The sequence below is a fragment of the Anser anser genome (assembly GCF_964211835.1).
Source record: "Anser anser genome assembly, chromosome: Z".
In the NCBI taxonomy this organism is placed as follows: Eukaryota; Metazoa; Chordata; class Aves; order Anseriformes; family Anatidae; genus Anser; species Anser anser.
The window spans coordinates 13,883,344-13,897,699 of record NC_139723.1 but is presented as its reverse complement, the minus strand read 5'-3'; the positions used below and the strand labels follow the sequence as shown (position 1 = coordinate 13,897,699).

The 14,356-nt window shown below is 37.8% G+C and overlaps 1 long non-coding RNA gene across 3 annotated transcripts; it reads left to right on the top strand.

Moving 5' to 3' along the window:
* Nucleotides 1–2,082: 2,082 nt before the first annotated feature.
* LOC310889660 lies at nucleotides 2,083–13,288 on the top strand. Of its 3 annotated transcripts, XR_014576701.1 has the most exons (6): nucleotides 2,083–3,843; nucleotides 5,293–5,358; nucleotides 7,367–7,401; nucleotides 10,775–10,881; nucleotides 11,342–11,418; nucleotides 12,446–13,288. It is a non-coding gene; the product is annotated as an uncharacterized lncRNA (long non-coding RNA). The 3 variants fall into 3 exon arrangements; XR_014576702.1 differs by lacking the exons at nucleotides 2,083–3,843; nucleotides 5,293–5,358 and adding an exon at nucleotides 6,166–6,196; XR_014576703.1 differs by lacking the exons at nucleotides 2,083–3,843; nucleotides 5,293–5,358; nucleotides 7,367–7,401 and having other exon boundaries at nucleotides 10,438–10,881.
* The last annotated feature ends 1,068 nt before the right edge of the window (nucleotides 13,289–14,356 follow it).

Here is a 14,356-nt window from a genome sequence, read left to right as displayed (position 1 = left end):
CTCCAAATCATTTCTTTTTCAGAATGAAAAAAAAAATCACTTGAACAGTCTTTCTTTGAGCAAATGAAAATATTTTGCTTGCCTTTCAACTCTCTAAAATGTTTTGGAATTAATAGATGTAGGATAAAATATAAAACAAAAGTAGTTTGAAGTTAAATTACCTGAATATTTCAGTTCAGATAGCCTAAACAATTAAATCTATAGAATAGGAACAGAACAAAACAGAACAGAACAGAATAGAATAGAATAGCCTGAGTTGGAAGGGACCTACAAAGAGCATCTAGTCCAAGTGCCTGACCCTGTCAACCTAATCAAAAGTTAAAGCATATTAATGAGGGCATTATCCAAATGACTCTTGAATACTCTCAGACTCAGGGCATCAACTGCCCCTCTAGGAAATCTGTTCCAGCAACTGACCACCCTCATGGTAAAGAAATTTTTCCTCATGCCCCATCTGAACCTCCCCTGGCACAATTCTGTGCCATTCCCACATCTCCTGTCGTTGGTTTCCCGGGAGCAGAGACTGGCACTCCCTCTGTGCTACCCTTCCTCAGAAAGTAGCAGCAAGCAATGAGGTTGCCTCTGAGCCTCCTTTTCTCCAAGTGAGACAAACCGAGTGTCCTCAGTCTCTCCTCACAGGACATGTGTTACAGCCCATTTATCAGCTTTGTTTCTATCCTGTGGATTCATTCAAGAATCTTAATATCCTTTTTATATTATGAAGCCCAGAACTTCAAATAATATTCAAGGTGAGGCTTCAACAACACTAAGTATAGTGTGAGACTCACCTAATTTGACCATCTGGCTATTCTGTGTTTAATGCACCCCAAAATTTCAAAAGCTATTCAGGTAACATATTTTATTATCTCCAATTTGTCTTTCATTATGAGAAGATCTTCTTTGCGCAAATGTTGTGTTGAGTGCCCAGTAATTCCTAGCTGACTGCTCAGTAGCAATTTATGAATTACATAAACACTTTATCATGAAAGTATTGTACTGCCATTGGACAAAAAACTGCAGCTCAGCTGGCATTATGTGAATTAAGAAATAGGTACATAAACCATCCAGAGTCTGGAAGTGCACCATAGTTATGTCTTAGTTATGTACCATAGTTATGTCTGGTACCTGGTGGTTTCCCTCTTAACTCAATGGTAGCCCTTGAAACCCAGGTCTGCTCTACTTCAAGTGCTTCAGGACAGCCTGGTAAAGTATAGTCCCCTGTTAACACTTTGGTTCTTGAGACACGAGGCTCCCTGATTGTTTTTAGAATTAAACAAGGAAGGGATATAGTCTTCTGAAATAACATAATTATTGCTGATAGGTTCTCAGAGATCATTCTGCACCCAATTTCTTGAGGATATAGTCTTATTATATATATATATATATATATATATATATAATATTATATATTATAGTCTCTATTGCAGTTGTACCCAAAGTGGGCTAAGCTCAGGAAAGAGAGGAAAACTACATTCCTGGCTAAACACCACGATTTTACTGGGTGGTAGAAACAAGACCCAGAACAGATGCACTGAGTTTCATAAGCAACAAAGTTAGTGCAACCAGAGTCATTCTGCAGGGTTAAGAGATTTCCACAGGATTAAACAACCGTGCAGGTTTTAGAGCAATGAAGACTTAAACAAATATTGCACCTTTGCTTTGTTCCTCTTCATTCTTTGGTAAGAATCCCCCTCCTAACCCTGAATACCTAGTCTTCTTTAATTACATGAAGTAGAGATTTCTGTTAGGAGGCAAATTTGTGTCATTATAGATTTGAAAAATATGAATAGTCTGGATGAGTATCCAGACGCAGCCCAAACAGCACATCATTTGAGGGCTACCCATCACATTTCTTAGGGAATCTCACAACTCGCAGGCAGCCTGGCTTTATTTGTCTTGCATTAATTTATTTTCCCCCATGGTGTAGTAGCTGAGCAGTGCTGAAGCTGTTTGGCAGTTACTCTTCTCCATGTTTTCAGCTATATGAGATCTGCAGTGCATTACACTGCTTGACAGGAACAGAGAATCAGCCCCAAGGATTTGCAAATGAGAAAAGCCCAGATGTGGTGTGAGAGAGATTTCTTTCTTTTTATTTTTTTTTCCTTTTAGCTGTGGAGGAATTTTCTCAGCTGTACTAATTACATTATCATTCTTATATGAGCTTCATTAAAGCACTTTTAGCCCTATTGCCTGGGGCTTGGAGAATTCACTGTCTTTAAATAAACCAAGAGAGAAAAAGAAAATCAGATGAGAGATTGTACATGAATTTGTCTACTGTGTTGTAAAGACTGAAATTGCTGCTAACAAAGCGAAGGATGTAATGTTTCTTATGGGAATTCAGGATACGCTGGAAATTTTCTTTCCCCCGTCACCTTCACGTAGCACAGAGTGGGTGGCTGCTGTTCATAAAGTGCAGTTTTGATGTTGACTAGCATCACTGCCCAATCCCAAAGCGCCCAGGTTGCTTTATGAGAGTGTGGTATGAACATGAATACAAGACTGGGGTTCAAACAGGAGGAGACATGAAGACGGTCCACATTTGGCCACCGCTGACTCTCTGAGCAGTCAGGAACTTCAGAGGTGGCTTACAAAATGCTTCCCCAGGTCTTTGAAGCATGTGTTTATGTGTATATACTTGGAATATCAAGCTTTTCCTGCTGTTTCATTTTCTATGTGAAACAATGTACTGTGCTGGCAAGCTATCATACTGCAGTTTTTCAAGACAGCAGTAGCAGGCTTATTTGTAATTCTGTGCACAGATTTTGGGTTTGAGGTTGGGTTAGACTTTTCTACAATGCTAGAAAATTTCTTTGAAACTCCCCAGGGAAATAAGTACTTCACAATTTATACAGATGAGCTGCTTTTTGCTCCTTAGAACTTACCACTCCTTCCCCATTTTTTCTTGACCTGACCATGCACTCGTTATAACCACCCAGACATCTGAGGCCATTTCAGTGATCCAGAGTGCTCTTGCATCTACCCATATTGTAGACTGTGCTCTTCTCAGCCGGTCTTGCCTTGGGGTAGGGAGTATAAAATCCTATTGCCTATCTGCACCCCAGAAGACAAATACATCATTTCTCCTGCATTATTAATCCTGTCAAAATTATCCAACAATTATTTCCACCAAAACTGAAGACCTGTACTTTGTGGGACTCAGTCCTCATATTCCTGGCACCTCTTACTCAATGCAGTGCCTTTTTGAAATGTGTCAATGCTGAGAACAGAAAAGCATTGCTTCTAGATCTGAACTAGCTTCCTATAACCTATGCAGCTGAACTCCACCACGATCACTCTCTGACTAAGCCCCTCAGAGGAAAAGGAACTAAAAATACAATGGGAAGGGCTCAGAAGTTGAGGTGAGGACAGGGAGATCACTCAGCAATTATCACTGTGGGCAAAACCAACTCAGCATAGGAAGATTAATGTAGTTTATTGCCTATTACTAGCAGACTAGTGCAATGAGAAACTAAAAGCAAACTACAAAAACCTTCCCACCCCCATCCACCCTCTGCTACATCCTCCCAACAAGCGGCACAGGCAAATGACGAATAGGGCCTATGTCCAGTCCCTGATGCTTTGTTCTGTCCCTTCCTTAACTCTGCTTTCCCAGAGGCCCACCCAGCATTGCTCATGGCATGGCTCTGGCCAGCTGCGGGTCCCTTTTGGAGCAGCTGGGGCTGGCTCTGCTCTGACATGGGGCAGCTGCTGGGCTCTGCTCACATAGGCAATGCTGCAGCCCCTCACTACCAAACCCTTGCCAAACAAACCCAATACAACTGAGAATGAACAGAAGGAAGCTGCCAGGAGTGTAGTTTCTCTGCTGGGTCTTCTACATCGCAGGTTAGTCAGCAACATGCTAGCACTTGTGCTTGTTCGCTTCCAGGGCAGACTGCAAGTCCTCTCTGTGTTTTTTTCTTAAAAGCTATTGTGTCCATGCATTCACAGGAATTACTTTGGCTTGTGTTTTTCGTAATCTTTACACCAAAGTAAGTACTTCATACCCATACTTATTAAACCTGATCCAAAAAGAAAAAAAAAGAAAAAAAAAAAAGAGAAAAAAGGAAACGGAAAAGGAAAAAGATAAAAGCAACCTTCCCCCCCCCCCCCCCCCCCCCCCCCCCCCGCCGAATTCAGTGATAAAACTCTCACTAATATCAAGAGAATTTTTGGAAAAAATCGGGGATCTTTTAAAAAATTATGCAGAAATATTGCTAGATTTTTCTACTTGTGCTTGATCTATGTTTAAACTATATTAAAGGAAAATCATTGCTTTTTTTTTTTTCATTGAAAAAAGAAAACAAAGTCTTTCTTTTACTTTCTTTAGCTTTTTACTTTTATTAAGAGCTACTTTGGTATACAGGTATTTATGGCCCCCAGATCACAGTCTGGACACATCTGCCATTGGAAGCTACTATGATCCCAGATTGTTATGAAAAACAATTTGGTGAAAACTTTGTGAAGAGCTTTTAATGGAATGTAACAAAGCAGACAGGAAAAAAAGGTCAGTCAGAGAGGACTGCATCACAACAACGCAACAAATTTTCAATAAGCATTAAAAACAACATCTGCTACTCTCTTTAACATTGGGAAAATTTCATTTTATTAAGATCTGAGTAGCAAATTACTTTTAGATGACTTTAAAAGTAATTTGCAGCTTAAATGTGTCTGTGTTTTGGGGGTAATTTATGACTATATTTTCAGAGCTGTATTGTGATTTTTATTAGGACCATTTTTCAATTTCCTTCCTTTTATGAAAAAAGGAAAGGTACTGATTATGCATAGACTTCTTTTTCCTTTCTCTCTTTTAAAACACCACAAACCATTACTCTGTAAATTAAACAATTTTTATAAAGAAACCTGAAATGATATTCATGGTTAGAGCTTCATAGAATCAAACTATTTAATAACTTAAAATTAACTGAAAATCAAGCCTGCCTCAGCGTAGTTTAGTGGATGTGTTGACACATCATACTAAATGACCTATTTTGTTTTCCTTTTGCCTGATTTCAAATCAGGAAGTTAAAGGTCAGGAGGAGAAGTTATAGAAGCTATAACAGATGAAAAAGAATAACTTTCAGAGCTCTAAAGAGCACTGTAATAGGAGATTCATGCCACAGACAGAAATCCCAGAAATCCCCAGATCCCAGTCAAATGGAGTACAAAGTAGGGTGAAAATGATTTAGTACTCTTTCAGGAAGGGACCATAAAATGCACAAAACTCTTTGCCTGTAGTTTTAGTACCAATCTAGCTCCACTGAAATGCTTGCCAATGTCATTATCTTCCCGCAGATATTATAAGATTCTCATGGACAAGGATCCTTTATGCTCCCTGGGCATGAAGAAAAGGCCAAAAAGGTTTGCATGTGTATGTATATAAATTATCTGCAGCAGCAAACATGAGGTTATCTTAAGCTTATGGTGATGAGGGACCACTACTTCATTCTTTTGCAATTTAGTGGTATCCTAGGAACCAGAGTTGCTTCACCTTGGGACCTTTGAAACTGACTGAGTGCATTCTTTTTCTGATCCCACAACAGTACAAGTCTCTGGAGATTGTTCCCTAATATTTTCACTCTTCAATCAGGGCTGTATTTAGTTATGTTCCCCTGATATGAAGATGCCAACAAGAACTGCAAGTATGCAGATCATGATAGCAAAGTTACTGTGTAATTAGAGTTGTGATAAATGGCCATGTTTTAAGCCTTCCTTAAAATACCTCAGCTTAAATCACTGTGAAGATAAGAACTAATCAATAAAAATAGAGGACACCCAAGGGGTTACAATTGTAATCAACATCCATTAACCAACATTTGGTTAACATTTATATTTATAATACCCTAACATTTTGTCCTGGTTCCAGTTAGGACAGAGTTAATTTTCCCTCATAGTAGCTGGTAGGGTGCTATGTTTTGGATTAGGATGAGAAGAGCGCTGAGAACATGCTGATGTTTTAATTGTTGCAGAGCAGTGTTTACACCAGGCCAAGGACTTTTCGGCTTCTCGCTCTGTCCTGCCAGCGCGCAGGCTAGGGGTGCAGCAGGAGCTGGGAGGGGACAGACCCAGGACAGCTGACCCAAACTGGCCAAAGGGGTATTCCATACCATCTGATGTCATGCTAAACAATATATAGGGGTGGCTGGCCGGGGTGGGGGGCCGGCTGCTCGGGGATAGTCTGGGCATCGGTCAGCGGGTGGTGAGCAATTGCATTGTGCATCACTTGTTTTCTTACACATTATTATTATTAATACTATTATCATTATCACTATTATTATTATTATTGTTATTATTATATTCCTGTCTTAATAAACTGTCTTTATCTCAACTCACCGGCTTCACTTTCCCGTTTCTTTCCCCATCCCAGAGAGGGAGGGGGGAGGGTGAGCGAACGGCTGTGTGGTGTTTAGCTGCCAGCCGGGTTAAACCACAACACATTTTTTCTCACCCAGTCCATATGGGTCCACATACACCACTGATAAAAAACATTGAATAGTAGCTCTGGATATTTCTGCTCCTCTAAGTCCAACATGTACAACATCGAGAAAATTTAAAGGTGCATTTCTCTAAACTGAACATTATCAAATCAGTGACTCACAAGTTGCCTTCTGATGCGTGCAAAACTCTATATATTTGTTTCCCAAATAAAGTGCAAGATACATGCTAGTATCTGAAAGTAAAATGTGCCTTAATATATTTTAAGCAGTAAAAGTTAATTGTCAATGTTCATAAAGTCTTCTGACCAATATGTTAAGACAAAGACCTTGGGTGTAGAAATACTTTACTAATGCAGATCATGGATTCACTACAGTGTGTGGATTTCATCTTGAGTGAACATGTGATTTCTTATGAAATTTTTAAATTTAGGACCTGGCAGGATGATTATCCTTGCAAATTAGCGTTACATTCATTGATTAAGTAGTGAGTTTTATATTTGCTTTGTACTGTATGCAAGGCTACATTTTGTTTGTACTGAGTGTAGAGACTCCAGACTTCATTATAAAAATTAAGAAAGCCACACAGTCACATGCATGCAATTAGAAGACATTACTACAAACTAAAAGAAAGCTAGAGAAAATTCAAAATCATACACTTCCTTGCAGCTTTGACTCTCCAGCTATTTTTTTATGTATGCAGCTGCTAGAGCTCAATTGTTAGATTTATGTTGTTCTTTTGCATAACATTTTGGCTTTGATTATGTTAGATAATTCCTCCTTTTTGTCTTAAATCTGGAAACAGATTCTGCAACTGGATCATAATATCGTGACACAAGTATTTGTATTAAAAATATTGTAACTAAGATTTTATATTCTGGAAAGTAAACTATAAATACTCAAAAAGTAATTTTTGAATTTATACATTTCTGCAGGTAACAGGGGAAGGAACACAGATAGATAGCTCAAGGTAGGATGTCACTGCTCAAAGACAATTTTTGTTGACAACTGAATAGAAATGTATTTGGATGTGTTAGATGCATTGCATGGGCTTTTGTGAACTAAATTTACACTGTAATGTTCAGAGCAGAAAGAGATACTTTAAAATTATGTGGCTGGTGTATTTTTACATACAGGAAGGTCTAAAACCAAAATTATTATTTGGTTGCTTTCTCTGTATGTAAACCTTTTTCTCTACTAAACATTAAGTTCCCTGTACTGGTAGTATTTTTTTTAAACAGAGTCATAGCAATAAATATCTTGGTTTGCGTCTGTAAACGTATATGAATGTAGTGCTTTATTTTTGTGTCTGAGTTGTGACAACCCTTGGCTTTCAATCCAGTTAACTGAGGCATACTGTTATGAAACTCCAAGGAGAGAAAAATGTCAGCCCTATAAACTTAGAAATAACAGGATTACACTCTGTTGTTTTGTTCTGTTTTCACAGAATCACAGAATCGTCTAGGTTGGAAGAGACCTCCAAGATCATCTAGTCCAACCTCTGCCCTAACACTAACAAGTCCTCCACTAAACCATATCACTAAGGGCTACATCTAAACGTCTTTTAAAGACCTCCAAGGATGGTGACTCAACCACCTCCCTGGGCAGCCCATTCCAATGCCTAACAACCCTTTCAGTAAAGAAGTTCTTCCTAACATCCAACCTAAACCTCCCTTGGTGCAACTTTAGCCCATTCCCCCTCATCCTGTCACCAGGCACGTGGGAGAACAGACCAACCCCCACCTCACTACAGCCTCCTTTAAGGTACCTATAGAGAGCGATGAGGTCTCCCCTGAGCCTCCTCTTCTCCAGGCTAAACAACCCCAGCTCCCTCAGCCGCTCCTCGTAAGACTTGTTCTCCAGACCCCTCATCAACTTCATTGCCCTTCTCTGGACTCTCTCGAGCACCTCCATGTCCTTCTTGTAGCGAGGGGCCCAAAACTGAACACAGTACTTGAGGTGTGGCCTCACCAGAGCCGAGTACAGGGGGACAATCACCTTCTTAGACCTGCTGGCCACACTGCTTCTTATGCTTTCTTTGGTTTTGTTTTGTTTGAAGGACATGCTTCTCTTTCAACTGTATGACTTCCTTAATATTTTATAGGTTCAAAATGAGAGAAAAAAATTTGATTTTGAATTCTACTCTATGGTTTGTTTGCAAAGAGCTCCATACATAGAGCTTATAGCAGTTTCCAGAAATATGTGCCCTGTGTATAAGGATTGAACAGATGGATGGTCTTCATAGTACCTATCCTATCCATATGGTCTCTTAATATGGAGTAAGAGGAAGATCCTCAAACTCTTGCTCTTGTGTATCATTAACGTGGAACCAGGAAGGGTTGTCGAGTATGAGCTGGTGTGCAGAGGAAGCAAAAAATTGTTCCTGAGGATAGTTTCCCATGGAGATCCTCTATCTGGAAATGAGGGTGATGGCCAAGGAAATGTAACTTTATTTCAAGACCTTTAATCACATCAAGTGTTAAAAATCAGAACCATTAGCATCTACTTACTCCTTTGGGGATCAGCACTGACTGGCACAGGAATAACAGTCCCGTGAATAACCAAGTGCTGAGTAAGTGAGCAGGTGAGGATGTTTGGAAGATTTTGGTGGAATTTGTACAAATTAATTAATTGCACAATTAATGGAGTTTCACTTCAGTTAAAGTTCTGAGCAGTTTAGGTTTAGGCACACCAGTCATTCTGCAAGTGATGTTCCTCAAAATAGGGATGGCCTGTGCAAAAGACTAATTAAATGCCTGTATATGACATAAACAATTTATGAGGAAGTGTAGATTTTGAGAAGAGAGAACAGAAAAATCAAGGGGATTTATGGATTCAGAGCAGACTGGTAGAAAATGAACAGAAACAAACTACTAGGAGAGAAGAAATTCAGGATGTTTAGTATAATCCAGTCAGCTGCTGATGCCTATTTCAGCAACCACAAAAAAGTTTTTTGGAAGATTCAATGGGAAGGCAGAAGCAGTCATCACTGATCAAGTAAATGTCCCTCACCTGACATGAAATAACAGGAAAAAACAGGAGAACTTTAACAGCTGACAGTTAGTCTGTTGTTGCTAAAAGTCTGCTTAAAGTGTTAAATTAGTTTTGTAATTGAAGGGATAATTTACAATCTAAAAATTTCGTTTTGTGTAGAATCAATAACAACATGTAGTTTTGGAAGCAAGTACCCCAAGGATTTTCCTGAAGGCTCCTGCACATTCTTCTATTTCTTCATCATGCATGGAAACAACTTAAACTTTTCAGTTTTTATCTCTGTTTTCTCTAATTTTTCAGCATATAAAGGTAGGATTTAGTACTGGGTTGTTAACCCTAATGACAGCATCTGAAGGACCTCTTCTGAGTTGAAGCCACAAAGTAAGAGCACCAACAAAATGAGCAATGTATGTAGAAGAGTAATATTGCATACAAATAAGGTGTCTGGAAGAGAGAAATAACAACTGAGGAGAGTGATGCACTCAAACAACAGTCTTGGAATTACACTAGCTTGTGCTGTTTTGTCATGAGCTTTATAAGCAGATGCTTCATGTATTAGTACAGCCAGAATGAAGAATGCAGTCTGTGGTCTCCACTTCATTCATTGTTGAAAAGCACTTTCAAAAACAGCATGCTAACATTTAAAAGTAAAGTGATGCTGGAGAATAATTGAAAAGTTTTTTAAGGCATATCATATTAACACAATGAATGTTTTAGGGGCTTACACAAGCTTGTCCTAGAGCTCCTGACAAATCCTGAAATCCGCTGATTTGCTCTCTTCAGAAAAAAAGAATTCTTAAGACATTAAAATAATAATCATGTTAACAATGGAATTTGGAAAGATCTCTATAATACTTTCTTAATTTAGGTTAACTATCTTCTGCTAGTTAACCTTGCTCCTCTCATCTTGGATATAAGTGGTAGTACACCCAGGAACTGAGAAGAGACTTGAACAGCATAGATGTTTGGGATTTTCATGCTCTTTTACCATGTAGGAAGGACTGCATTTATCTTTTCTCTAGCACTTGGATTTCCTCTGCAGCTGTAACTGTTCCCATAGCTCTGTGTCATAGTTTTGCAGTTGCTTTTTAAGGAAGAATGATAGCTTTGGGGTTTATTTACCAGATCTTGACTGTATTGCTGTTTGCCCTGTTGCTTGTTTTTTTATTTTTTTTTTAGGTTTGTTGGTTGTTTAGTTTTTTATTTTTTTTCTTTTAGTTTGTTTACTTTTTTGCCTTTTTTTTTTTTTCCCTTAGGTACAGGGCTTTGGAATCTACACGTGGTAACAACGTTAACATAAGTATGCCAAATTTGATTATGGATTTCTGCATGTGTTTATGTTCTTACAGTCTCATGCAGTCGCCAAACAACAGTGGATGCTCATGATTGGGTTAGATTTGAAAGGCTACCCCTGTGTTCTACATGTCAAATGATCTGTGGCCTCACACAATTTAAGGTGAGTATATGGAAAGAAGGATATGTGCTCATCTAGGGAATTAATAATGGGAGCAAAATACAAGTTTGGAATTCCCAGGTGCTTTCTGCATAAAAACTTATTGCTGAATCGTTATTTTGCATTGTTCTTGAGCATGCAGTTAGAAGAAGGCACTTATAATTGAAACAAAGAGTGGAGGTAACAATGAAATTTAGTAATTTTCTAGCCTGCAGCCTGCTGGAGCAAAACAGCAACACCCTGAGTTTTCAGATATGCTCAGGTGTAACAGGTATCTGATCTGGAAAGTGATGGGTAGTTTTCTTGATGGTGCCAGCAGGTCGATCAGTAACTCTACTCCAAAAAAACAAAGTGCGAATATGGGGTAGAAGTTAAGCTATTGAAAACAAATGAGAACAATAATCTTATGGGGACATTAATCCTATAATTAATCTTCATCATAATCTGACATCCCCTTAAGAAGATGTTAAGAGAAAAAGCCTGTGGTAAAAGGAACCATCAGAAATCAAGGAAGGAAGAGGTCAAGAGGTGCCAGAGGAGGTATGGTGATGGTTTATACTTCTCACCATAAGGCTGTTATCTTCTCAAGACAGTATTTTTATGCCTCTGTCTTCTTCCATATTCTCTTTTCTGTGCAGCTTGATATATAAACTCAGTTTTCATTTACTAAGTGTGGTGAATGAAAAATACCTTAAATTAGAGAAATAAATGTATAAAATACACTAACCAAGTATAAATGTGGCAAACCTGTAAGTATATGCATAAGCACAAATAACTCCACTTGGAGATCTGAGCAGACATCCAGTCAGAGGCACAGTTATTACTAAAACAAATTAGAAGCTTTTGAGGCATAAATGGCACATCTCATTTGTCTGCAGACTACATTTTCCTTCATTTCTTTGGGCCAACATCTTTCCCTGGCCTCTTCTTCCTGTTGAAAATCTTCAGAAAAAACAGGAATTCTCTTTGGTGATATTACAAAACTGATGGACTTAGATCATGTCTAGAAGGTACTTTTTGGCTACAATAAGATCATATACCATATACGGTTCTATTTCCTCTTCCTCATTTAAATGTATCCATTGTCTTACCACAGTTTGTTATTCATACATATTCATAAAATATGCAAAATGCAATACAGCATAAGCTAGTTAACATTGTCAGAGCAAACCTAATATTCGTCATTTTCTCATTTTTAACCTCAAAGTCTTAAATTGCAGTAATAGTCCTTGCAAGCATTTAAAATGTAAGATAAATTAAAGCACCAGTCTATTTAAATAATAGAACAAAACTTAAAACTTAAATATATTTAATTTAATGTAAAAACTACATAGACTGTTCTTAAAAGAAAAGAGCTAACATTCCTTCCAGAGATAAAACTACTGTTGAACACAAAGATGAGATTTAATATTCCAGCTTTGAGTTCCCATGTAACTATGAACTCCCCTTCATTTCAGAGAATATTTAGACTTTTTAAAACTGGTCCAGAAACCATGGAAACCACTGAAAGATTCCACTGACATCAGTAAGTTCTAACTCCTTTGTAATTTTTTATTTTATTTTCTAGTCTCAGTCTTACAAGTTTTTCCATGTGGATGACTGAGGCCATCTGCCTATGTGGAAACCTGGTGACCAAAGTGGGACACAGCAATGCATCAGCTGCTATGATACATGCTTTTTTGTACGGTATTTTCAAAGGATAATTTAAATACTAGAAGTATCTTCTTGCTTGCTTACTAAGCAAAATCACAGAGAACATTAATTTAATGTTGATTTTGGAGGGAAATGTGCCACTGGGATTTACTCTTATTTTACTGCTTTTTATAAACATCGGGGAACCAGCACTTAGAGTTTGGGCAAAGATGATTTGTAGACAGCATGGAATTAATGTTATGCTGGCAACACTTTCAAATAACTCTCATATCATATGGCTTGTGTGATTAATGTTCCCCATACGTTATGTCCCAAGGTAGGTATTGTAACAACAATAATTATCCTAGACTTTTTTATTTTTTTTAATGCAATTTTGTAAAAGAAATATATGATTCTGTAAGAATTCTTCTGTAATTTAGGCTGGTCATTCATTAAAGAAAAAAAAAAAAAGAGCAGGCTAAATGCCAAATGTGATTTGAAAACTGAGATAATAAAATTAGCTTGCATTTATATTTAGGTCCCTATGATTAATTATAAAAAATAAAATTAAAAAATCAATACATATCCTCAAAAAGCAAGAGCTACCATTTGTAAAGTTCTCACATTACATGGAAAAAATTTCACTCCCACAGAAATGAAGATTTTTGTAGCAATTAGTCTGAAATGCTTATGAATTAGCTGTGACTACCTAGTGTGCTCAGGAAGACATTTAAATGTCTAATTAGTATTAATAGAAATTGTCTTGCCTTTTTTTTTTTTTTTAGATTACAGAAGTTATTATTATCAAGAAAATAATCAGTCATTTAAGCATATCATTTAAGATATTAGGGCCTGCCATAGAAAAATGTACAGACCTGTACATTTACTGGTGCGTTATGTACTCCAAACGTACTCCAAACACCATCTGCTCTCTTTTGTCTCATCCAACTTTATTCTGGTTGCATATTCTTTCAGCTTTGTTTTCTCTGTCTTTTTGTTTGGAAGCTGTACTTAATTCCCGCTGATATCAGTGGAAGAGCTTTTACTGACTTCAGAGGCCAGTGGACTAGGATCCCTTCTTGTTTTCTCTTTTGCCCTCCTAAATCATAGGTCAATTTACACCTCACATTTTTTTCTTTTATTAATCTGCTTCCTATTCATAGATTCTGGTCTCTTCCTCCTTATTCCATTTCACACTCTTAATCTTGTTTCAATCTGAATTAAATAGTTTGGATACTCCTAACCTCTTGGTCTGAAAATTAAATGCCATGCTTCCATTTCATTTATACATTTCACTCGATTAATTTTGTTTCAAGATAAAGCATCTGGAGATTACAGATCATAGAATATCCTGAGTTGGAAGGGACCCACAAGGATCATCGAGTCCAACTGCAGTAGGAGAGAAAGAGGACTGCTGGGGGGGGGGGGGAAGGAAGGACACCCCCTTCCCCAGGCACTATATATATATATATATATATATATATATTGCAGAAAACAATGGCAACAATCTACCCACCCATGGGCTTATATGATGCACCAAAGCACTTCACTATAAATGCCTCCTACTGTCAGTTTTCTTATCTTTCTTTTTTCTATTAAAAAGCTTAACATAGAAATTAGTGAAAAAATCAACAAAAGGCATATATCTTTTTCTTCCCAAAACAGCCAAGCTCAACACAGTAAATGATTTTTCAGCCCAGTGTACCACTAAGCCTTACCAAATCCCTATATGAAGTCATGGCATGTGCAACATGACTAAGGAATGCACAAACCTGAACACAACTAACACAAAGAAACCATCAAATTTCAAACCATTAGATCTCAAAGAACATGCAAAACTTGGAGT